This window comes from Lygodium microphyllum, chromosome 22, assembly GCF_053477565.2.
Source record: "Lygodium microphyllum isolate KBCC chromosome 22, Lygodium_microphyllum_v1.1.10, whole genome shotgun sequence".
Classification (NCBI taxonomy): Eukaryota; Viridiplantae; Streptophyta; class Polypodiopsida; order Schizaeales; family Lygodiaceae; genus Lygodium; species Lygodium microphyllum.
Genome location: NC_141156.1, coordinates 72,795,252 through 72,821,546, shown reverse-complemented (window position 1 = coordinate 72,821,546; position 26,295 = coordinate 72,795,252). Strand labels below are relative to the sequence as shown.

The following is a 26,295-nucleotide window of genomic DNA, read 5'->3' as shown; positions in this document are numbered from 1 at the left end:
TGTTGAAATTTTAGAGGGCTGCCTAGTAAAACCAAAAAGAAGGGCAGCTATGTCCATAGAGTAGGGCTCCCATCGATTAGCAATGCCAACCCATAGGAAGGCACGCATCACAATATACCTATAATACTAAATGATTTCTCAAAGAATAGCAAATGGATGACGGCCTATACCCCTTTCTTCATCTACCAAAAAGAAATTGTAAGCGATGCATTAATACATATCATATTTTCAAAACCAGTGCTGCAAAGGGATTTTTCTTTGGTTCAATAGCTATTAGTTCTTGAATAAATAGTACTCGTTGGGTAAAATTTAGTAGTTCAAATGTTGATCCACATGGTGTACAAAATGCAATGATGATAGTTCTAGGAATGATTATGCATTTCTTATTAAAGGGCTGAATTTAAGATTGATGAAAATTATTATTTCAAATTAAGTTCAAAATTATTCCAAAGGCTAGTAATATTATGCCATCTTACTATGAAATTCCAAACTCTTTATATGTTAAAATTTACCAAATAGCTTAAAATTGTCTATTCTTAACAAAATTGATTTTTAAAAATAGAGTATTTTGTATCACTTTCAAAGATGGTCGAATCAAAATAGTGGTTCTTCTCAAAAATTTATTAAATAAGCATTTTTAAAGAGAATCTTTTGAGAGATTCCAAATATTTCTCCTAAGGTACAATATTATCCAAAAGGTTTGCAACCACGTTTTTTCATAATCAAGTCTCTTCACCTCTCTCCCAACTTTCATGGCTTCCTTGCTCTATGTCTCTCTCTTCCTATCTTTCTCTCTCTTCTGCTAGTCTTTCTATCTCCTCTCTACAATGTTCTCTCTCTTCTCTTCTCTCTCTTTGGTCCTCTTCACTACATCTACCACCAAGAGTAGTGCATTGGGATCTATTAATTAAAAGAATAGTAGTAGTAACTACCTCAATCCAAAAGTATTATGGTAAGCTTTACTAACTAAGCATACTACAAACTCTTTCCTGAATATTTCTATTTATGTGCTTTACAACATCATTCTAGGGTAGAGTATATGGGGCTATCAACTAATGCTTTATATCCCTCTCATCAGATAAAATTGCTCAAATGCCTTAAAGACATATTCACCCCATTGTCGAATCATAGGTATTTGAGCCTATACCTATACTGGTTCTAAATGGCAGCAAGAAAGCACGGAAATGTGGGTAATACATTTGATTTCTACTTAATAGGATAAGCCCAAACTTTATGCAAATAATCATCAATGGATATCACAAAGTACTTAGCACCACCTAATGATTGACATGGCATTTGACCACAAACATCTAGATTAATAGCCAAAGGCTCACCCATGCCCATAGAGCTAGATTTTCATGAGGTTACATATCCACTTTCCATATAAATAATGATCACAAGAATCAAAACATGAGTAGTCAACCAAGTAGCAAATACTACAAATGAGTGAGTACTTTCATTCATTTATAATGCCAGGAGGCATATTCCACGATGGATTTCGTGAAACCACGATGGATTCCATGAGGTTTTGCGATGGATTCTATAAATTTATATTTATTTGCCGGGGCTCGTACACAAGGTGGATTCCTTGTGCGAGAAGTTGACGGGGACACCTGTCCTTTTCAACATCATGTTAATTTAATGTGCACGTGGGTGACTCCATAGCGGGTGATTTCGCAAAATATGTATTTAAATTAATGGATGTTTATGAGTTTAGAGTGCACTCATAATATTAAATTAAGGTTAGGATAGAGTTCCAACCTATTTATTTATTTTATAGCTAAAGACTACTAGATATTCACTTTTGTCGGTTTAATTTTATTATTTTTTAACAATTGTAAATGCTTCAATTGATGTGTAGATCAGGTAGCAGTGGCGTTGGAAAGCACTGGGTGATAGCATGTATTCAAATTACCTAGAAGGAATTATCATTTTTTATGGGCGTGTGTCTTATCATTAAAGGCATGGCATTAATACTTATTTAGGCACGCTTATTTATTGAAGCACTTGACAAATATTTATTATTTTGTATGCTCATGGGTGTACGGTTTAAATATTTCATTATTGGATAATAATTGGGCAGCACAGCTCGACTTTTGAGCTGCCTAACCTTTTTATTCTTTATTTGGACAAAAGCAAACACAAAGGCTAAAGCATGCTTATTGTAAAATTGGGTTATTTTTTAACTTTGAGATGAATAAATTTATAAATACATGCCTTATGAAGCACTCACACAAGGCATGGGGGGGGATATTAAACCTAATTTGTCTCTTTTCTTCATGTCATGCAAGTCTATCTTCTTACTTTTTGAGCTTAAGTAGAGTTATTTTGTTCTTGGGGACCTTCCAACACTCACTACGTACGCATCCAACATCCGATTTGCACACCAGTGGTATCAGAGCAAAGTTGAGATCAAGGGCTTCCAATTGCTTACCATCTCGCGCGAAGGCGGAGCTACTAGAACGAATAGGCTCTACAATCAGTCTGGCGATGAACCATGAATTCCAGCGTGTTCCTAACAGTGAAGAACCCTCTGCTATGTTGTTGGATCGCGAAGGACCACTCTCTGGCAAGATGGAGGAGCGCTTCCCAAGCTCCTTCATCAATACATTTTTCTCAGAGAAGAAAGATAAGTCAATTGGATTATAAAGCTTAATAAGCTTTATAATAAAGCTTAACTTCTCCAGTTCAAACATCTGCGGGCGGTAGGATGTACTGACTGCCATCGAAACCAGCATCAGCATAGCGTCGTCCTGTCGCATTTGATTCAAAAGTTGGGTGTTTTTTTTGTAAGCTTAAGGTTCTTAGGCTTTACTAAATATTAAGGATTTTACTTTTTAATTTCCTCCTTAACGGGCTTTCACACTGACCTCTTCTCCAAATCAACTTCAAACCGATTTTACAACTCCAGTAAGCCCGTGTTCGTACCTGCACTCTGACAGAGACAGTTTCCAGCAAGCAAATGGACACACACTGTCTATTTTCCACTTGAAAGAATACCTTCATCAATTTTCGTATTCGCAAAAAGAAGAAACACCACAAAAATGCATATTTTTTTATAAAAAAACAAGTCTTGTAAGCCCAACCTTGAGCTACGCTCATCCCACTAACAAGATTTCGAGTGTGTGAGGTTGTTTGAGATTTTGCAGGATATCTAATCAAAATATGGAATATTTGATGGCTGAAGGTGATTTACCAAAACCAACGATGGAGCAAAAATTGGACCTAATTATGATGCATCTTCAAGAGGAACGAAAAGCACATCAAAATTTGCAAGCTCAATTGGCTACTCTTCAACGATCTACTATCGAATAAGATGGGCCACAACCCAAATATGTTATATGATGTATGATCAATACGACACTTGAAGCATAATCTATCAAGAAAGAAGCTAAGATAAGTAAAAGAAATTTCAAATTTCGTACATTTAATGGGTTATGTAACGAAAAGATTGTTCTCGCTCTTATTAATTAGTTTGATGATTATTTCCATGAAGAACAGTATGCTGAAAAAGAAAAACTCAAGTCTAATCATTTAGTGGACAAAGCATCGCTATGGTGGACTGTTGTCGGTAAAAGTATTGATTATCCTACTACTTGGGAGGCTTTTCAAAAGAAATTTTTGTAGAATTTTCTTCCATCTCAATTCCATGAAAAAGCAATCAAACAGTGGGATCTTCTACAACAAAGAGATTGTGAGCCTATTTCACAATATACTAAGTGTTTCTGAAACGCCTTATTACAACTTCGAATGCTCGAAGATGTACCTGAGGTGATCCACAAGTACAAGTTTATGTCTGGTTTGCTTGGTCACTTTTATGCGAAGGTGAACATGTTCAAGCCAACGACTCTCGAGGATGGGATATCTTTGGCCCATGATGCTGAAGAAAAAATTCAAAGCAATTCAATTCTAACTAACCGTAAACTTGGTACAAAGCAATTCAATTCTAACTTTTGAATATTCAATCAAAATTGATTTGTTCCATCTTCTTTCCGTAAATCTTAGACACGACCTCGTGCTTTACCATCAAATACAGATCCAAATCCTAAGCCATCTTTCCAGTCAAATCCCAACATACCTAAACTCCCAGCTATTACCACCAAAGCCAAACCCATAGTCTATAACAATTGCCACCAACTTGGACATCTAGCAGTGAATTGTCAATCCAAAAAGCCAATTGTCCACACCAATTACTTGGGATCGACTGTAGATGAAGACCATGAAGAAATGCCAGATTTCACAGAAGACGATGATGATATCAGTGCTACTTCAAATACTTTACCAAGTATGCCAAATCCTCATTCATTATTAACGATGAAATGTCTTGTGCATGGTAAAGAAAAGATTGTTTTACATGATGATGGGAGCACACACAATTTTATTTCTGCAAAATTGATCAAAGAATTGAATTTACATACTGTTTCAACTCATTATCGCATCAAGACTGCATTCTTAGGTATTAGATATAATTATTACACGGTGGATTCCATGCAACGGTGGATTCCGTGAGGTTTTACGGTGGATTCCGTAAACTTTGTTTACCGGGGCTCATACACAAAGTGGATTCTTTGTGTGAGAAGTTGATGGGGACGCCTATCCTTTTCGGGCGTTTCATTAATTTAGTGTGTACATGGGTGATTCCATAACGGGTGATTCTACAAAATACATATTAAATTAATAAACGTTTATGAGTTTAGAATGTGCACTCATGATAAATTAAGGTTAGGATTGATTTCTAACCAATTGATTTATTTATGTAGCTAAAGACTGCTAGGTATTCACTTTTGTCGGTTTAATTGTATTATTTTACTAACGATTGTGAATGCTTCAGTTGATGTGTAGAGATAGCAACAGTGGCGGAGGGAAGCATTGGAGGATAGCATGTATTCGAGTTATCACTTATATTTTGATGGGCGCATACCTTAGGCATGGAGCCTATATTTTGTCACGCCTATTTATTAAGGCGTTGGATATTTATTTATTATTTTGTATGCGCATGTACGCATGATTATGATATTTGTATTTGGACATTATATTGGGTATGCCTGACTGTTTGGGCACCCGCCCATTATCTTTATTTCTATTTGGCACTAAAGCAAACTCAAAAGCCAAAAGTGTGCTATTTTGTAATTTGGGCTATTATTTGAGCTTGAAGATGATTAATACATAAAATACATGCTTTGTGGAGCGCTCACACAAGGCATGGGGGGAGATTGCACCCAATTGGTCTCTTATTCATGTCGTGCATACTTTCTACCTTGAGTTTTGTGCAAAAAGTAGAGTTCTTTGGTTCTTGGGGACCTTCCAGCGCTCACTACGCGAGCATACAACATCCGATCTGTGCACCAGTGATATTAGAGCGAAGTTGAGATCGAGAGCTTCCAATCGCTATCCATCTTGCGCGAAGGCGAAGCTCCTAGAACGATCGAGCTCTACAGTCAGTTTCATTGAGAACGGTCGATACAGGTGGATTCCTGGTGGTCAAGAACCTTTGTCTACAGGCTCTGATCGCAAAGGACCGGCCTGAGGAAGAAAAGGACCACTCCCACATCTCTTCTATCAAGTCGTTTCTTCTCATACAAAACAGAGATAAGCTTCATCTTTAATCTTCAAGGTTTAAGCTAAAAGCTTAGTATCTCAAATTCTTGAATCGGCGGCATCAGTATATCCTCGTCGTGATTTTTGGCGGGCTGAAAAACGCCCCCCTAAAATTCGTCGTTGACTACAAATAAGCTTAATCAACTAAGTCGCAAGTCAAAAATTTTCAAAGTCTGTCAAGTTCCTCAAGTTCTATCACTCTACAAGTCCTGCAAGTCATCAGAGATCAAAACTGACTTATTCTAAAAACTCCCATAAGGACTGTTCCTGTGCAGAAGCATTGAAATGCAAAGTTATTCCCTAAAAGACTCTGTTCGCATATGCAGACTTGCTGAACCAGTTTCAGCACACACGCAGAAGGTCATACGCTGTCGAAGGGTTTTCGAAAGTAAAGTCGCATCCGTAGAGGACCTTGACGAATTTCAAGATAGAAGATCAATCAGGCGAATAAGCAAGATGAGAAATTGAACTTAAGTCTCTGTTTTTATTTCTGTCAATAATTGAAGACGAATAGAAAGCCAATTTAGCTTACAGTGGCCACCTCCACAACGTTCATGTTTACATTCCAACAACTCTTCAAAAGACTGATGAGACAAGTAGTTTTTTTTAAAGCTTAACAACTCCCTCTTTTACATCAGAAGAGCTGAACTCTGTTATGACTGATGATCTTTTGATTCAAACAGGTAATTATTATCTATGTTCAAATCCACAGCTTCACGTAGCTTCTGAGAATTCTGAACCTAATCTAAGACAACAATTCTGTATGTCTCAGCCCTCAGAATAGTTGCAGCAGTAATAAAGGACAAGTAGAAGGATCCTCAGAGGTGTATACAAGAGGTTTAGGGAACAGTTTTGGTACAGTTCAAAATAATGCCCAGTACTGTAAAGGATTCATACGAAATCCAATAACATAGGACAAAAATCAAGGATCTCTTTACTGAATAACAATCTACTCAATTTGACATCAGAACAGATACATTCAAACCATTCCTGTATCATTTATCTTTCTTGAGTATCATCTGATTTATCACTGTTTCACTTTGTTGTCCTTTTATACCTTTGAAAAGTTCTGAACCCTTTCAAAGACCATCAAGCCTTCTGCAGTCTCTCAATTTTCCCCCAGTATTTAGGTACAGATCATAAGCTATTGCTGCTTTCTCAGGTTCATCATAAACACCTAAATAAACTTGTTTGGTCTTTCAAGTCTTCTCGAATCTCTCACACAGATAAGCACAGTAGTGTCTGTACCAGTAATACCTTCATGGACGAATGCAGGTCAGCAGCCCTGCTTTCCCTTCCACGTATAGATGCAAGGTCTCAATAATGTCTCATTCTATTGTTTCTCCTCTCTGTTTTGCAGGACCTTCTGAGATCAAATTCAAGGAGACTGAACAGGGAGGAATCAACAATCCTCTAATGTCTTAATCCAATTGAAGAGTTCAATCACATAATCTGCATCTATTAGTGTTTCACTGATTTCAACGATGCATTTAAGGTCTCGAAACAGCACATTCCTGCGCTTCTGATTCCCTGGTTCATCCCTCTGTTCAGCATTAGCCCTACAATACGCAGGGGTTCAAATTGTTCTCGTAGCAGCTTTAACGTGATCTTCATCACTTCTTTCTTTGGCCTTCACAGCCTCGACATCAACTCCTGCTGTCTTTCCACCGTCAACGTTGTTCAAGCTTGCCATCGTTTACTGCATCACCGTCGTTTCTTCCTCCTTCATTCTGCGTTGTTTAGCTTTCCATCTTCATATCACCTGACCCCCACTTAGGAGCTAGGCTTTGACGATGGAGGGGAAGCAAGAGGCTGCTCAAGAATGGCAGGATTGAAGGCACAACGGATGGCCAGCTTTCTACCAGAAACTCTCACATAACCAGGAGATTGTAGCCTTCTTTCATAGGATGATATGGCAGGAGCTGGCGGGAAGAGAACAGAGCCGCCATGGAGCATTCTTTAATAGGCTTTGCAAAAGCAACCCAGTGTCATTCTGCTTCAGCCTAGCTCCGCCCTCGAATTGTCTCTCTGGCCGGATATGCTTCTTAGGGAGATTCAGATTCAGAAATTCAATGAGGCAAAGCTTGTTTCCTGGAAACAGCTTCTCCCCTTGTGCCTGCGTATGCCTGGAGGAATGTTCCCTGTTATTTCTTCACACACAGTCTAGCTCTCTTCTTTTCTTCTATTATCACATGAACTACCATGGAAGAGGACGCCATGCTTTGCATTCCGTGACTCCTCTCTCTTGGCTTCTCCTTCCACTGATTCACAAAAAAAATCCCCTCCGTTTTTTTTCTGCACTCCTCTCCATTAAGCCCCTTTTTCCCCCCAAAAATGCCCTTTCAAAAATAGTCCTCTTTTGCTTTTTCTTTCTCATGCCCCCTTTGTCCTCTTCCCGAGCATACAATGTGGACCAACCGTTGATCTGTACCCAAATTGAGCTGTAGGATGAACCACATTATTGTGTTTGGACACCTCATAGCTGGTAAGATGTATAGCTCTCTCCCATTCGAGCATTCCATTGAAGAGGGCTTGAGCTTCAACCATACATGAATAGTCACCATACGTGCAGATAAATGCCATTCCAAACTCAGGAAGCAGATCATAACCTCTAGATAGACAGAAAACAAAGCATTCCATAACACAACAGTGTGCTCAGACAACCCATCAAACACATTCTCTGCTTCTACAATGCTCCCACATTTGCTATACATAGACACCAGGGTACTATAAACATAAATGTCTGATGTGAATCCTTTCTAAAGGGCATCAACATGTAACGCTTGTCCAATGTAAAGCCTTCTCTCGTTAGCCCTGCTCAACATAGACTGAAAGCATCCCTTCATGCCCACCACTATGCCTCCAAACTTCTCTCCACTATACTCATACGCAGAAAATAAATGTAAACACAACAACTAAGTATGTACAAAGTAACAAATGTCACACACACAACTTTTGGGTGGATTTCACACCTCGAATGCGCAGCAATACGACAACGCAGATTTTAAGAAGACTTCAAATCCCACAACCACAAAAGTCGAAGATCGTAAAAGCCAAACAAAAATCTATAAGCCTTGTATACCCGATTTTGAGCTACGCTCATCCGGCTAATTGGATTTTGAGAGTGTGAGGTCTTTTGGAGTTTTACAGGATGACGAAACAAAATATGGACGATTTAATGGGGGCTGAAGGCGATCTTCCTGAACCTACGATGGAACAAAAATTGGATTTAATTATGATGCAGCTGGATGAAGAACGAAGAGCCCGGCAAGCTTTGCAAGTTCAATTGGCCAATTTACAACGATCGACTACCAACAAAGATGGACCACAACCCGAAGATCTTATCCGATGTACCATTGATGAGATGCTCGAAGCTCAATCCATCCGCAAAGAAACAAAGATAAGTAAAAGAAATGTCAAATTCCGTACTTTCAATGGAACTCGAGATGGAAAGACTATTCTTGCATTCATCAGTCAGTTTGATGATTACTTTTATGAAGAGACATACGCTGAAAAAGATAAAATTAAATGTGTCACTAATCATTTAGTCGATCGAGCATCTCTTTGGTGGACCGTGGTTCGTAAGAGCATAGATTGTCCCACTACCTGGGAGAGTTTCAAAAAGAAGTTTATGCAGAATTTCCTTCCTCCACAATTCCATGAAAAAGCCATAAAGCAATGGGACCTTCTTCAGCAAAGAGATCATGAGCCTATTTCCTAGTATACCGAACGATTTTGGAATACCCTATTGCAACTATGCATGCTTGAAGGCATACCTGAAGCGACTCACAAGCGTAAGTTTATGTCTGGATTACTTGGGCATTACTACGCTGAAGTCAATATGTTCAAGCCTGCAACCCTTGAAGATGCAATTTCTCTAGCTCATGACACTGAAGTTAAGATTCAAGGAAGAGACAAACGTCCACAACAATTTCAAGCAAATGGTAACTATGGTTCTAAGCAATTCAATTCAAATTTTAGAAGATTCAATCAAAGTCGATTTCCTTCATCATCTTTCCGTAAGTCTTGGAAAAAACCACCTCCTTTGCCATCAAATACCAATCAAAACCCTAAGCCATCCTCACAGCTAAATCCTAATATTCCTAGACTTCCTGCCATTGCAAACAATGTATCTAAAGCCAAACCTATAGTGTATTACAGATGCCATCAACCTGGACATCTAGCAACCAATTGCCAATCGAAGAAGCCACCTATCCATACCAACTATCTTGGAGCAATGGAAGATAAAGAACATGAGGAAATGCCTGACTTTATGGAAGATGAGGACGACATTACTACTCTTTTGGATATTTTACCAGGTATGCCAACTCCACATTCTTTGTTGACAATGAAATGTTTAGTGCATGGAAAAGAAAAGATTATTTTGCATGATGATGGTAGTACACATGATTTTATTTCTGCAAAGTTAGTGAAAGAATTGAAATTACAAACTGTTCCTACGCATTTTCGCATTAAAGCAGCATTCTTAGGCACAAGGTATAATGGAACACAAGAGGTGCATGATTTAGAAACTCAAATTGGTGAATACACTGAAAGAAGGAATTTCCTAGTTGTACCTTTACAATCCAGTGATATTATCCTAGGTATGCCTTGGCGTCATCAGCATAATCCTGACATAGATTATTCCACGCATTCAATTAAAATTCATTTTCAAGAAAAACACATTACATTGTATGGTATGCACACATCTAATAATTTTCCACTGCTTACTCATAATCAAGCTAAACGTGAATTACGAAAAAGTAGTAAATCTTATCTAATTTGGGTGAATGAACTTCAAGCTAAAGAAAAACATATGCACCCTAGGCATAAAGAATTCCTTGCACAATTTAAAGGTTGTTTTGCTGAAGATTTACCACCTGGGCTACCTCCTTCACGTCCTGAAGACCACAAAATAGATTTAATTCCTGGTACACAACCACCCTATAAAGCACCATATAGGCATAACCAGATTAAATAGAAAAAAATTCAAAATCAAGTTGAGGAATTATTAAACAGAGGATTAATTAGACCCAGCAGTTCTCCATTTGGCGCACTTGTTTTGTTGGTAAAGAAGAAAAATAATACTTATCGCATGTGCATTTATTATCGTGTCCTAAATAAGATTACTGTAAAGAATAGATATCCAATTCCTAGGGTAGATGATCTTAAGGATAAACTACAAGGGTCTACCATATTTAGTAAAATAGATCTTAAATCTGGTTATCATCAAGTGAGATTAGATAAATCTGATATATTTAAAACTGCATTTAGAACGCAATTTGGACATTATGAATTTTTAGTGATGCCTTTTGGATTGACTAATGTACCTGCTACATTTAGTAGAATGATGAATCGCATATTTTTTAAATATCAACATTGTGTTATAGTATTCTTTGATGATATCTTGGTATTCAGTACAAATGAGAAAGAACATTATGAACATCTATCTTTGGTTTTCAAGTTGTTGAAAGATAATCAATTGTATGCTAATCTAGAAAAGAGTGAGTTCTTTGAAACAGAAATTGAATATTTAGGTCATATTGTGTCATCAGAAGGTATGAAGGTAGAAGCAATATTAAACTAGCCTATACCTAAAAATGTGCATGAGTTACATTCTTTTCTAGGTCTTGCTAGTTTTTACAAGAAGTTTGTGCGAAATTTCTCATTACTTGCTTTGCCTTTGACTAAACTTTTAAAGAAAGGTATTGTTTATCATTGGTCTGATAATCAACAAAAATCTTTTGATTTATTGAAACATGCATTAACCCATGCTCCTGTATTACAACTACCTGATTTCAATAGACCATTCTTTTTAGTAGTTACTGATGCTAGCGGATCTAGAATAGGAGCCATACTTATGCAAGATAATCATCCCATAGCCTATTCTAGCTGTAAATTGAAACCATCCGAACTTAAATATTCCACTTATCATAAAGAATTTTTAGCTGTTGTACAAGCTTTAAGACAATGGAAACATTACTTAATGGGTTCTGAGTTTATGATTAAGATTGACCAACAAAGTATTAGACATCTCCTTAGTCAACCCCAAATATCTGATTGACATATCAAATGGGCAACTTTTATTCAGAGTTTTCATCCCCTTATCCAATATCAACCAGGAAAAGAAAATGTAGTAGCCGATGCTTTAAGTAGAAGACCAACCATTCATAATATCTCTGTCATATCATTTGATTCTTTAACCCCTATGAAAGATACTTATCATCATGACATTACATTTCAAGTTGACTGGAATAAATTAGTTGAAAATAATTGGATTCCTATTGATTCACTGTCTTACAATGATGGATTCATGTTTTATGAAAAGATATTATGTGTTACAGTCCCATTTAGATCTTTTGTTTTGAATGAAATTCATTGTCCTCCATATCAAGGTCATAGAGGTATCATATCTACTTTGCGTACATTGACTGAAGATTTTTATTGGCCACATATGGACACTGATATATCTAACTTTGTTTCTGAATGTTTGGTTTGTCAAAGAGTTAAGAGACATGATGGTAAATAATTCGGTTTACTTATGCCTTTATCTATTCTAACAAGACCATGGGAACGGATTTCTATGGATTTTATTACTGGTTTACCTAATACTAAAGCTAACCATGATATGATTTGGACTGTTATAGACAGGTTTAGTAAACAAGCATATTTCATTCCATGCAAGAAAACTTTAACAGCATCTCAGGTGGCACAATTGTTTTTGAAAACTGTTTTCACTAATCATGGATTACCAAAAGTTATTATTTATGATCGTGATTCTATATTTTGTAATAACTTTTGGATTACTTTGTTTGCTAACCTAGGAACAAAGATTGATTTCTCATCTGCATTCCATCTTGAAACTAATGGTCAAACAGAAGCTACTAACAACACTATTTTAGATCTTTTACATGCTTACACTATTTCTAAACCACAGATATGGGATACACATTTATATCTACTGCAATTTGCATATAACAATACACCACACACAGCTACAAAAAAAGCACCATTTGAAGTGATTTATGGTTTTAGATTATCTACACATGTTGCATCTTTATCAAATAGAATTCAGAGTGCTGATGATATTGCTAACATACACGCTACTATTTTTGATGATGTTAAAGACATGATTGACAAAGCCCAGCAATCATATACAAAACAAGCCAATAAGAAAAGACAGGCCATGAATTTCAAAGTTGATGACTATATTTGGTTAAGAATAAAAAAATGTAGATTACAAAGTGTAGATAAACGCCCAGTTGTGAAATTAGCACCTAGATTCTATGGACCATTCAAGATCATTCACAAAATCAATGACAATGCATTTAAGTTAGAACTACCACCACATTGGAAAATTCACAACACCTTTCACATTAGTTTATTACGACCCTTTAGAGGCCAATTACCTGTACACCTTGTTTATGAAACCCACCTTTGCTACATGAAGAGATTGAAATCCTTGAGCCTGAAGCTATCATAGATACTGACTTTATGACCACTAGAACTGGCCGTACATATTCTAGATATTTGGTCAAGTTTAAAAACCATCCTGTTGAAGAGGCCCAATGGATGCACGCTAGAGACTTAAATGCTTTCCCCACTCTGTTAGCTCCACATTGAGCTAATAGCAATTGAGGATAATTGCTATCCCACCCCGGGGGCATATTACACGGTGGATTCCGTGAGGTTTTACGGTGGATTCCGTAAACTTTGTTTACCGGGGCTCATACACAAAGTGGATTCTTTGTGCGAGAAGTTGATGCGGACACCTATCCTTTTCGGGCGTTTCATTAATTTAGTGTGTACATGGATGATTCCATAGCGGGTAATTCTGTAAAATACATATTAAATTAATAAATATTTATGAGTTTAGAGTGCACACTCGTGATAAATTAAGGTTAGGATTGATTTCTAACCAATTGATTTATTTATGTAGCTGAAGACTGCTAGGTATTTATTTTTTTCAGTTTAATTGTATTATTTTACTAACGATTGTGAATGCTTCAGTTGATGTGTAGAGATAGCAGCAATGGTGGCGGAGGGAAGCATTGGAGGATAGCATGTATTCGAGTTATCACTTATATTTTGATGGGCGCATACCTTAGGCATGGCGCCTATATTTTGTCATGCCTATTTATTAAGGCGTTGGATATTTATTTATTATTTAATATGCGCATGGGCGCATGATTATGATATTTGTATTTGGACATTGTATTGGGTATGCCTGACTCTTTGGGCACCCGCCCATTATCTTTATTTCTATTTGGCACTAAAGCAAACTCAAAAGCCAAAAGCGTGCTATTTTGTGATTTGGGCTATTATTTGAGCTTGAAGATGATTAATACATAAAATACATGCTTTGTGGAGCACTCACACAAGGCATGGGGGGATATTGCACCCAATTGGTCTCTTGTTCATGTCATGCATGCTTTCTACCTTGAGTTTTGTGCAAAAAGTAGAGTTCTTTTGTTCTTGGGGACCTTCCAACGCTCACTACGTGAGCATACAGCATCCGATCTATGCACCAATAATGGTACACAAAAATTTCATAATTTAAAAATTAAAATTGGTGATTATGTTGAGCGCATAAATTTCTTGGTTGTGCCTTTGCAATCTAGTGACATTATTTTAGGAATGCCTTGGCGTCATAAATATAATCTCGATATAGATTATTCCACACATTCAATGAAGATTCATTCTAATGGGAAACGAATTACATTACATGGAATGCACACCTTTGATAATTTTCCATTGCTTAGTCACACACACGCTAATCGTGCATTAAGAAAATGTGGCAAATCATACTTAATATGGGTGAATGAAATTAAAGCTAAGGAAAATCAGATGCATCCTAGACACGCACAATTTCTTTCACAATTTAAAGATTATTTTGATGCTGATTTACCACCTAGCTTACCACCTACACGTCCTGAAGATCATAAAATGGACTTAATTCTAAGTCCTCAACCACCATGTAAAGCACCTTACCGACATAATCAAATTGATTAGAAAGAAATTCAAACCCAAGTTGAAGAATTGTTAACCCGAGGACTCATTAGGCCCAGTACTTCTCCTTTTGGTACACATGTCCTATTAGTCAAGAAGAAAATTAACACCTATAGGATGTGCATTGATTATCATGCCACCCTAAACAAGATTACTGTCAAGAATAGATGTCCAATCCCTAGGGTAGACGACCTCATGGATAACTACAAGGGGCCACAATATTTAGCAAGATAGATCTTGAATCTGGATATTATCGAGTCCGACTGGATACACCTGATATTTTCAAAACTGCATTTTAGAACTCAATTTGGTCATTATGAATTCCTAGTTATGCCTTTTGGTTTAACTAATGTATCAACCACATTCACTCGTATGATGAATCACATATTTTTGAAGCATCAGCACTATGTAATTGTTTGCTTTGATGACATATTGGTTTTCAGTAAGAATGAGAACGAGCATTATGAACATTTGTCTTTGGTTTTCAAATTGTTGAAAGAGAATCAATTATATGCTAATCCTGAAAAGAGTGAATTTTTCCAAACTCAAATTGAATACTTAGGACATATTGTTTCATTTGACGGTATTAAAGTTTATCGTAAAAATATAGAAGCAATTTTGAATTGGCCAATACCTAAAAATGTATATGAATTACGTTCTTTCTTAGGTCTTGCTAGCTTTTACAAAAAAATTGTGAGGAATTTTTCATTGCTTGCATTGCCTTTGAAAATTTTATTAAAGAAAGGTATTGTATATCATTGGTCTGATAATCAGCAAAAGTCTTTTGATTTATTGAATTTTCTATTGCTAGAGTTTGAGGCTTACACTTACATTGCAATAGTAAGTTCAAGCAATAAGACTTTTATTTCAACATTTGTTAAAGGCTTGTCTCACACTCCATAAACAAATAAAAGCTATATGATGATTGTACTTACATTATGCTAGAATCTACTACTCACACTTACAAACAAGTAATATTTCTTAGTCATTGCTATTGATAACACTTAAGATTTATACTCATGCTTAAGTAACATTTTATTGCTCCAAGTATTGAGGCTTGCCTCATACTCTAGAGATAGAATCAAAATGCGGCACTTGTACTTTTGTTGTGAGACTAGTACTCACACTCATGATAATAGCATAAGATTTTGCTTAGCTCTTACTAGTGGATATGTTCAAAACTCTATTATTGTGTGTGTTGAGGCTTGCCTCTCAATCCAAAACTAAACTCCATGAACATTAGAATATTCTGACTCTATGTGTATTAGAGGCTTGCCTTACTCTCTAGAGATACTCGGGGAGTTCACCTTATAGAACGTGTAAGATACCACGTGAGTTCAAAAGAAAGGGTATTATATTTAGTAAAATTTATAGGATTATATTTAGAAAATGGTTTTTTTAATTACAATTTGAAAAAACTTTGTAAGTTTAGTAAAGTAAAATGGGTCATTTTAAGGCCTTATAGCATGTAAAGAAATGGTATTTCTTAATATCCTTTGAACTCACGATATATAGATGATTTCTTATAGGCAACCTCCCCAAGTGGAGACATATATATGTTTCAGGGTTTCTTTTATGTGTTGTGTTGAGCATCATATGCACACACACAATATAGCTTTTCGAAAATCCTACTTGTTGTTATCTTATTTGAGTCTTGTACTTACTCATATAGCTTATTCTTTGAATATTTATTCATGTATTTTCATATGCACTAAAGATATAGTGCATATCTTGAGTCCATCAAAACTTTTGTGCATGTCTATACTTGCATATTCAATCCTATTAAGTTTCATTTTGATTTTTATAGAAATGATAAAGAGCAAAACTATCATTTCCAAGATGGAGAGAAGATATTCAAATTTCATTTGTAAATACATTTAGATTTGCAACGAGAATTAATTGCGCACTATTTTTTTGGATAGTGACACACAAGGGGTCATATGAGTAGTTTACTCTCAACTTGACAACATAGGGGCATAGGTGTCGTTCAAGAAAATCTTCAGACCAAGGAATTTGATATAGCTTTTCACACATCAAAGGCATTGTTCTTAAAGATTTGATGCATTATGGATCAGAAACCGATGGTAGAAAAAACTTTGCTCCCAACCCTCTTGCAACAACTATTGTTCGAAGAAAGGATGCAGTTAGTGCATCAATTCATATAAATACACAACGACAAAGTGAAAGTAGAGGGCACAATGTGTAAGTGCATGTAAATAGTGGAGCAAAGTAGTGAAGAAACAGCACATGTAGGTGCTAGCATAAATCCCTAAGAATGATAGTCTTGTATAATACTCCTGCATTGTACATTTTTATGGGTATTTTGCAATCCTCTAGTATTACCATTTTGATCAAGCCATGTTAAGGAGAGGGGATGTCTGCTTTTGTTTGCAAATTTGAGATATGTGTAGAAAGGAGAGAATATTTGCTGAGGAGAGAGAAATACTAGGAAAGGAGAGAGAATGATAGAAAGAGACGAGAGAAAGAAAGGATAGCCATGAGAGCTATGCAAGTTTCTAATTGTCATGAGGTTTCTACATTCTCCTTCATTTCATATACTAGTGTATAATAATGATGTGCATGTAGCCCAACCTCAAAGGCCTCATCTGAAGCTAAAAGAGGGAGGAAATGAGCTAGTATCTTAATGAAATATTAATTCTACCTTCGAGGATAATAATGGTTCCCATGTTGACACACTAGACACTATCAATAGAGTGGCTAAGACAAATACCCATGATGTTGTAGACACTGGATTGAAGCCAGAGAGTCAACCTAACAATGGTTTGGGAGGTAACCTTGGAGTAGAAGCTTACTTGCAAATTGTGCCTTATATTCTACAGCCTAAGATTTTACCATTTGGTGATAATGGAGAGGAGGTAAACATATACATGGATAAGGGAGATGATATTTTGGCGAGAAAACCAGGTTGTTCAATTGTTTTGACTACCCTCCCACTCCTCTTTGTAGATTGATACCCTATAATAGGGTTAGGGGTTTGAGAGATGAAATTAGTAATCTAAAGGTGTTCTTTGGAAGAGAAAGGTATGTGATGGAGAAGGGTGCATTCATTGTCTCCATATGGACCTGTTTGAGTGGGGAGAGACTAGTCAATGAGGAGAATGTTGCACAATGGGATGCCATTTGGCAGGAAGTTAACATGTAATTTGAAGAGGAGCTCTCAAAAAAACAAGAACTAAAAGTCCTATTTGGAAAAAATATATATATCTAGGAGAGCAATTATCCCATAGTCACATGGACAAAAGCTATCTGGGTGTCATATGGAAGAAATAGAGATAAACATTATCGAGTTCTTTGCACAGTGATTGGTCCCACAAAAGTGAGAAAATTTGCTTTTCTTTCAAGTTTGCAAATAATTAATGTGTAAGTGTTTCTTACTTTGTTCTATGCATTAAATTTTTCTAGTGGTGTCTTCCTTTTTTCCTAGCTGACTAAGTTTGTTTATTTGAATAGTTTAAACACACATGCATTAGTTTCAACAACATTGAGGAATGAAATTGTTAATTATGTAGATATCTACAATGCAAGCACAAATGACTATTTGAGAAACTTTTCAAACAAAGATTGGAAGTTGATTTTTCAAATAAGGAAGAAGAACACAAAAGGTATCGATCCATGGTATCCCTTGACAATGCATTGCTTGGCGAAATTGATTTATAATGTGAGGATGCAACACACACGTTCCCATGACTTCATTGCTTTTCATCCCCTTGTTTCTTTAATGCTTTTTCTTTGTCTTACAAGGTTCAAATAAGTCAAGCTCTTATGAAGAAAATAGTTCAACTAATTTGTCTCAAAGTGACTTGAAGAGGGTAGAAAAGACCCATGCAAATGAGCTAACTTCACATTATGGGAAGAGAATATCAAAGGTAAATATTTTTTGTGTTTTTCTATTTTCAATTGAGTATATTTTTCTTGCTAAGTAAATCAAGCTATGCTATTCTTGTTGGTGCAAGATTATTAATATCCTTCATCCCAAGTTAGGAGGCGAGTGGTGAGAGAAACTATTCTCTCTTAAGTGGAATGTACACAACTATGTCACATTGGAGAAGTTAAATATGCTTCCTCTTTGCAATATTTGTTTGGCCACAAAGACATACTAGATGGCTTTTTCTTGAATCAAATCTCAATTGTTGTGTATTCTACATTGGAAATTAACAAACTAATAATGTGTTTTCTTTTATTATTGTAGATGGCTAAAAAGAGAGGTGATGTTGGAGAGAATATTTCAAAAGGTCTAAAGTATCTTTCTTGACTCTATGGATGTCCTTGGAGGTGTTGAGCCTTCCATGCAACTTCACATTGTTTGACTATTTTGAGGAGATCAACCTTGAACTAAGAAAGCATTTATTATCCTTCGAAGTTGGTGCTTAGTCAAGGGAGAAAGGAATCTTTGGGTTGCTTATACGATGATGTGTAGATTTTTTTGTTATTTGAAGGAGAAAGGTCGCATCATTGTGATTTCAATAAGAAAAAGGGTTTGGTTCCTCATTGAAATCAATGATGGTAGCTATATGTATCCCCTCCTATACATAAGCTCTCCCAATGGGAATTCTAACATCGCCCTTGGTGGATAGATATGGACCAAGGTGTTACATTGGAAAGAGAGGAAAATATTTACTTGGGCATGAAGAGTAATAAGCATAATGATGTGGAGGAGAGACACTCAAGAACAAAAAAGAAAAACGGGCACATTGCATTATCCCTTTCTGATATATTGTTTTGAAAGTATTTTGAGTATGGTATTGGATAGTCTGATTTTGTAATAATATTCTACAAGCGCATGATAAAAAATAAGTGGTTGTGGAGAGGAAGAAGTTGTTGTTTTTTATCTTAGATGAAGGTACGTTGGCTTCACTTTACAAACTTTGAACTTTGAAATTATTTATATGGAGCCTCTTGAAGTATTTTCTTAACTTTTAAGCTGCCATTTACATGACATCCAAAAAGGGAATCAACATAATATTGGAAATGTGGGGACATAAAAGACAACAAGATTTACATTTATCCACCACATGACCTTCTTCACAATATTGACAATCTAGACAAGCAATGTATTGTATTGGCTAGATACTATGTGACTATAGATAATGATTTCTTGGATGGGACGAAGAATATTGCTTTCTCGTAGCTTCATGAGTTTGTTTGGTCTTGTAGACGTATTGGAGAAAATTATACTAGAAGGGGGAACTCTCTGGAGAATGGGCAACAGATCTCATATTCTTGGACCTTCATTTTGGAGGCTCACATCTTGGTTATATTCCCTGTCCCCCTTGAGATGCACTTTTAGAGGATCATGTGCACTATGGTATTTCTATGGCCTCCTCCATTTTGGTAAACTCTAGATGGTTGTTAGTGATGGTCTCCATTGGAGGTAAATTATGTTATATAATATTGAAATTTTTGTTTTTTAATATGATTTTTGTTGCTCATACAATTAAAGGTTTGTTAACTATGAGTGTAGTATATTATAGAAGGCTCACTACTGGATGGGTTGATCGTTACACGTGTGTCTATGATTTGGAGATAGTGTGTTGAGTAGTGATTATTATCAACTCCTATTATGGGTTCTATAAGCATGTTATGATAAGAATTATAATCATGCATGGAAGTTCAAGATAACAATTTTTTTGAAGGACAAAGATGTTTGGAATTACATTGAAGGAGGCATGGTAGTAGCACCCAAAGTTCCTACACAAAATGCTACTACAAAACAAGTAAAGGCTAAGAAAGATTGGGAGTAGGCACAAAGTAAAATCATATATTGATTGTTAGTCAGTGTCATAGATAGTGTGATGGGCTCTTTGCAGGAATCTAATACCCTCACTATTACATGGAAGAGTCTAGCAAGGCTAATTGAAGTAAACACAAAGGCATTAGGAGAAATATGGACTCTCTTTTTTGCCCCTTAAGGAGTGAATAAACAAATATAGGCCTAACCAATGAGAGAGCTGGGATTCCAGATTCATGTAACATGAATCTTCTAGCCATATCTTGGACCAAATCTTCCCTCAGCAATAAAATAAGGGAAAAGGGGAGTACAAAGCTGTCACTTCTTGGAAGTTTGTGCCTCGAATTTTCATTTTCTTATTTTTTATGTTTGACTTTTCTTTTCTCCCCTTTTCAGTTTCCCCCTCTTTTTTAGGCAAAACTCAAATTTGTCATATCTCTTTCCCCGCTTCTTCTTTCCTGATGAAATTTTACAGCCTCACTGTTTCTTGCCCTGTCTGTAACCCTGTAAAATTTCATTTGCTTTGCACAAGCACAGAGAGAGTTTCATGTGTTTTATGAGAGCAAAGCTTGTTTTACCAAAGCCCTAAGATTCTCTTCACAAAACTCTACAGGTATATTTTTCTTATCCATAGATGTTCTATGGTAAATTTTTATCTCATTTGGAGAAAACCTGTGCAAGTTATGTGCATTCTCTGACATGTAATTTCTTTTGTTTTGATGCTCTAGGAGTCTCTTACAGTCAATAATAGTGATATTTTGAATACTCAACTTTTTCTTCAACATCTTAGTGTTTCTCTGTAAACAAAGTTACAGGTATATTGTCCTGTTTTTTTGTTGCTCCACTGTTAAATTTTATCTCGTTTAGACAAAATGTATACAAGTTACATGCATACTAAGCTTTCCTTTGTTTTTTTACTCCAAGAATCTCCGAGGGTGAAGAACAATGATTTATTAAGAACTCAACTTCTACAACATCTTTGGGATTTTGAACACTCAACTTCTTCTTCAACATCTTAGGGTTTCTCTGTAAACAAAGTTACAGGTATATTGTCTTGTTTTTTTGTTGCTCCACTGTTAAATTTTATCTCGTTTAAACAAAATGTATACAAGTTACATGCATACTGAGCTTTCCTTTGTTTTTTTACTCCAAGAATCTCCGAGGGTGAAGAACAATGATTTATTAAGAACTCAACTTCTACAACATCTTTGGGATTTTTTGCAGAGAAAGCCACAGGTATATTGCCATTTTTTACTACTGTTCCATGGTTAAATTTCAACGCATTTGGACAAAGCCTATATAAGTTATATGTATGCGTTGACCCAATATTTCTTTTGTTTTTGTACTACAGGAATCTATCAGTGAAGGAACAATGGTCTTGCTATAAGTCAACTTCTTGTTCAACATATCTAGGGATCTTTGTGAAAGAAATTACAGGTACAATGTTTCTTTTTTAAATTGATCCATTTAAATTTCATTTCATTTGGAGAGAACATTTGCAAATTATACACATGTTGATAGGTAACTTTTGTATTTGGTTGTTACAGATGTCTGCACGGAGGAAAAATATCAGTAGCATACTTGCAGTGGAGGTCTTCAACAGGAAAGATAATGGTGGTAATTGGATTTGTGATAAGTATTATAAGTTGGATTGGATTTTGATGCACCCCCAAGTACTCGAGGGAGTTTCAAGGTCAAGCGCAAAGATGTTGCAAACCCTAGCAAACATTGGAAAGGTAGAATTCTAGAGTTCAGAAAAGTGTTTAATGGCACAAGTGCAGTAACAGAAGTGTTGATTCAACATGTTTATACACATAAACAAATCTCTGTACACGATGAGAACAACATTGCAAATTATAAACAAAACAGTAAGTTGTTAAATTTTATCATTGATTATTCTTTTGTATCAGAGTTGTTTTTAAAAGTCTTTGCAATATTCTAATTCAGTCTTGTTTGATAGACAGCTCTATATCCATCGACTTTGCATGAATGGCAGAATGTGGAATGTTTAAGCGGCAAGATACATGTTTGGCATGAAGAGATAGGTTCTTTGATCTATGATAATACCTCTACAAGTCAACTTGCCACTCAAAATATCTTTTTTTATAATTCATTGTATGTGGTAGAAAGCCAGAGATTGCAGCATGTCCCATTGCCGCCACTGTCTAGTGGTGAATGGTTCATTGGTAGCTTGGAGTTGTCAGGAGCTTGCAAGTCGAAGATAAAATCTGACATCAATAGTGCTATGAAACCCACCACAGGCTCCAAAGATGTGCATCTTAATTGGTTTATTCCATTCTCATTGTTTGCACATTTGTTTGGTTCATGTGATGTTTTGAAGAAAACAAAGATTACTTATCAATGCAAGTGTCCATCCGAGGAATGGATGAGTCAGCTATTGGGTGAGTCTTGGGAAGTCAAAGGAACACATTTTGATGAGACGATTGAGTGCAGGGTCAACCAATCTGATATAACATTCAGGTAAAACTTTTTTACTACTTTGCATACCTTGATTTAATTGACATAGGTCTCGCTTAGATGAATTGTTACGTTAGTCACATTGATCACTTACCATTATTTTTGTTTTTATTACAGGTATTTCATTGCTAGACAAACTCTGTGCGTTCGCTTTCGATATAGAAGATGGCGACTTTTGCGAGGGGAGTGGATCAGCTTGGATCAAGATATCCGAGATGACACACATACAGCACTCGTAGATGTGGTAATCTTGTGGAGTGGTCATAATCCTTTCGTAGTCAGTGCAGAGAGTCATTGGCCCATTTATTTTCTGAGACAAGAAATCCAATTAATGTCCACTGAGCCCCTCTACAACTTCTATTTCAAGTTAGATAATAGAAAAGTCAGGACTCATAGTGAGCAATCCATGACATGTAAACAATGTGCTTCTCCACATATCCTTGAGATAGTGGAATCCTTGTAAAAAAACTTTATAAAGAGCGAATACATACCTTTTTTGAACTTCTGAGTACTTTAAATTTTAGTTTACTGTGATCCAAGCGTGCGATAATACATACTGTAATTACTCAATCGTGCAGTTAAAAATCATAATTAAATTGTAGGTTAGAGGTCTATAATCTAGAGAATATTGTCTTTGCACAATGATATATTGTAGCGCATCTCTGTTGCTCGTTTCTTACATTTTAATATTAAATTGGATCCAAAGGGAATTTCAAGGCCTTTTAGATTTATTTTCTTTAAAATTTTATATATTTTCTCTCGTTAGACTTGAATATACTCAGCGACCCAAACATATTCGAGGATATAATAATGTAGAACGAAGCGTTTGTATGTATGAGTAATTTTAACAGTGACTTTAAAGTACTGAAATAAAGAAACTAAGGTAAGAGTTTTAATTTGAAACTTTAGAGTTAATAACTTTATAAAGAACCTTTATTTAAAACCCTAGACACATAAAAGCTATAACTCGAAACTCATTTTCACTTTCATTCTCCACTTCCCTACACTTGTGCTCTCATTCCTTCTCTCTTTGTGTGCCATGGCTACCACTCCCACCTTCGCCGCATGGATCAGTTCCACATGCTACGCGCACATAGGGGACCAGATATACCTAGGTTTTGCGTGACCTTGAGTCTAGAGAGCTCGCTTTCCGTTGTAGACCCTAACTCTAGTATATTAGCATCATTTTGTGATGCAGTGAACCCTCTCACTTGGTCTATTCCCGACTCCACTCTTAGGTGGGTTCCGATGGATTTTTTGTATAGTTTGTGTGCCGGATCTAGCCATGAAAAGGTGATAAGTCAAGCCCTGGTGCATGTGGGGCAACATCTCCGTGCTAGAGCAGTGCCCACCTCGTCACAGGACTACGTCACAATGGATCTCATTGAGAGGGATGCCGCCTTTGCCATATATGTTATGTGCACTGAGGTGCAAGAGGACAGTGACGAGGACATCGACGCACCCTCTCGGCCACTATTAGAGTACTTTGAGAGGGAGCCTGAGGAGATCACTCTCGATCTGAGTGTTGAGGCAACACAGAGCTTGGCCATTGTGCACCCACCTCCCTGCCCTGATGAGATGCCCACGAGCGAAGAGCCACCCCTCTCTTCTCTCCATGCTATCACCATCAAGGGGGTGGAATATCTACTCATGCAGGATGTGCTAGAGTTGTTGGAGCTTAGAGAAGAAGAACTATATTGTATCATGGTGCGTGATGCACCTAGTGATTTCATAGATTTTGATTTACAGGATGCCCCACCACATGTTGATGAGGTGGCTCGTTATGATGGCACGAGCATCGATGACATCTCTGCCATTGTGAGCATCCAGGAGCAGATTGAGGATGCAGCGCCACAGTATCAGATCTCTGATGAGGAGTTCGAGCAGTTGCAGGAAAGCCTTTTTGGTCCTCGACCCGACTATGCAGTGCCTACCCAGGAGAGAGACGAGGGCAGCCCAGTGGCAAGAGCAGACCTGGATGCTCCATTACAGCGGCAGATAGATGATGCAGAGAAGGTAATGTTCTCGGTTTCATATGAAACTTAACCAGTAGGGCCTCTAGGGCATCGGGAGCACACACATGTGTTTTTGTCGGGATCGGGCCCCCAAATGTGCCTCGACCCGAGGCACATTTGGGGGCCCGATCCCGACAAAAACACATGTGTGTGCTCCCGATGCCCTAGAGGCCCTACTGGTTAAGTTTCATATGAATATGATTTATATATCTTCAGCACACTCCATGCATAGTGAGTCTGATACTGAACTTGTGTGTTGCAGGAGATTGTCTATATAGATGAGTTTTCATCTAGGTAGGGTGGCCGATCTGGTTGCCAAGGAAGGGTGCAAGACTCGGCATTGAAGGAGTACGTTGGGCAGCTTGTCAACGACATTATTGTATTTCATAAGACATGCTCCCCTACTTTTGCAGAGAACTTCTTGAAGTTGAGTGCACTAACAAAGGCTGGGCCCTTCAAGACAATCCCGACCAACTCCAGCCTGGAGAAAGTAGTGTTGCTTTGACGTTCGAAGCTTCTCTACTTATTCACGAGTACTAGGTCTGGCCCACTTTTTTCCATGGTGGCCCGTGGCATGGTTGCCGGTGTTGAAGACCCCACTGTCATTAGACAGGAACTATTGGGGCAAAATGTATTATTGCCTATGATCAAGAATAGCTCTGACCATGGGGAGCCTAGCTCCAAGAAGCCTAGGAGAGAATAGATGTACTTATTGCCTACTGATATCGCATCATTGATGTACTGCACTTTGTAATCTTCTCTTCAAGTAATGAAAACTTATGTTTGTTGGATTCGCGTGCAATGTAGTTTGTGATACGTGTCATTTACTATTTTTTTTTACTTGAATGTTATGTTTATTTGTCGAATTTATACGTAACACGATTTGTACCCTAAATTTAATACATAGTGCTTTATCGAATTCGTGTGCAACATGTATTTGTTCGAACGCATGTAACGATAACTCAACGATGTAAATAAAATAAATATCAAGCGACTAAACAAAAATAAGATGCGCCAAAAACTTTGTATTTGTATTAATAACAATTTTACATGGGATCCATTACAACCAAGGCTTTACAAAATGTCTTCAGAAGCTACATTCCATGTGCTTTTGAGTTTGTACACCTCTATCCTTGCTGACCTCCGCGAGGACTATCTTTCCATCATCGCTGAAAGAACCTGACTATCCACAGATCCCTGTCGGTGATAGTGACCCTCCTTGCATGCACCGCTGTATAGAATGAGTCTCCAAATAAGTCGATGAGGTAGGCTTCAGCAGCTTCTTGTAGTGTGAGGAGGGCCTGGGCAGTCCAGCGATCCGGTTGTTTCACGCGTGATGTATCTGGAAACTGGTTCCTGTTGTTCCTGATCAGTATGCCCTCCATGATCTCCTGCACCAACTTCTGGAATGGAGCCTTCGGTATCAGGAGGTGAGTGGTCTTCTGG

The 26,295-nt window shown here is 37.0% G+C and overlaps 1 long non-coding RNA gene across 1 annotated transcript; it reads left to right on the top strand.

Annotated features, from left to right (window-relative positions):
- Window positions 1-21,285: 21,285 nt before the first annotated feature.
- On the top strand, window positions 21,286-21,793 carry LOC148017286 (uncharacterized). Its single transcript, XR_015687851.1, has 3 exons — window positions 21,286-21,400; window positions 21,510-21,592; window positions 21,708-21,793. It is a non-coding gene; the product is annotated as an uncharacterized LOC148017286 (long non-coding RNA).
- The last annotated feature ends 4,502 nt before the right edge of the window (window positions 21,794-26,295 follow it).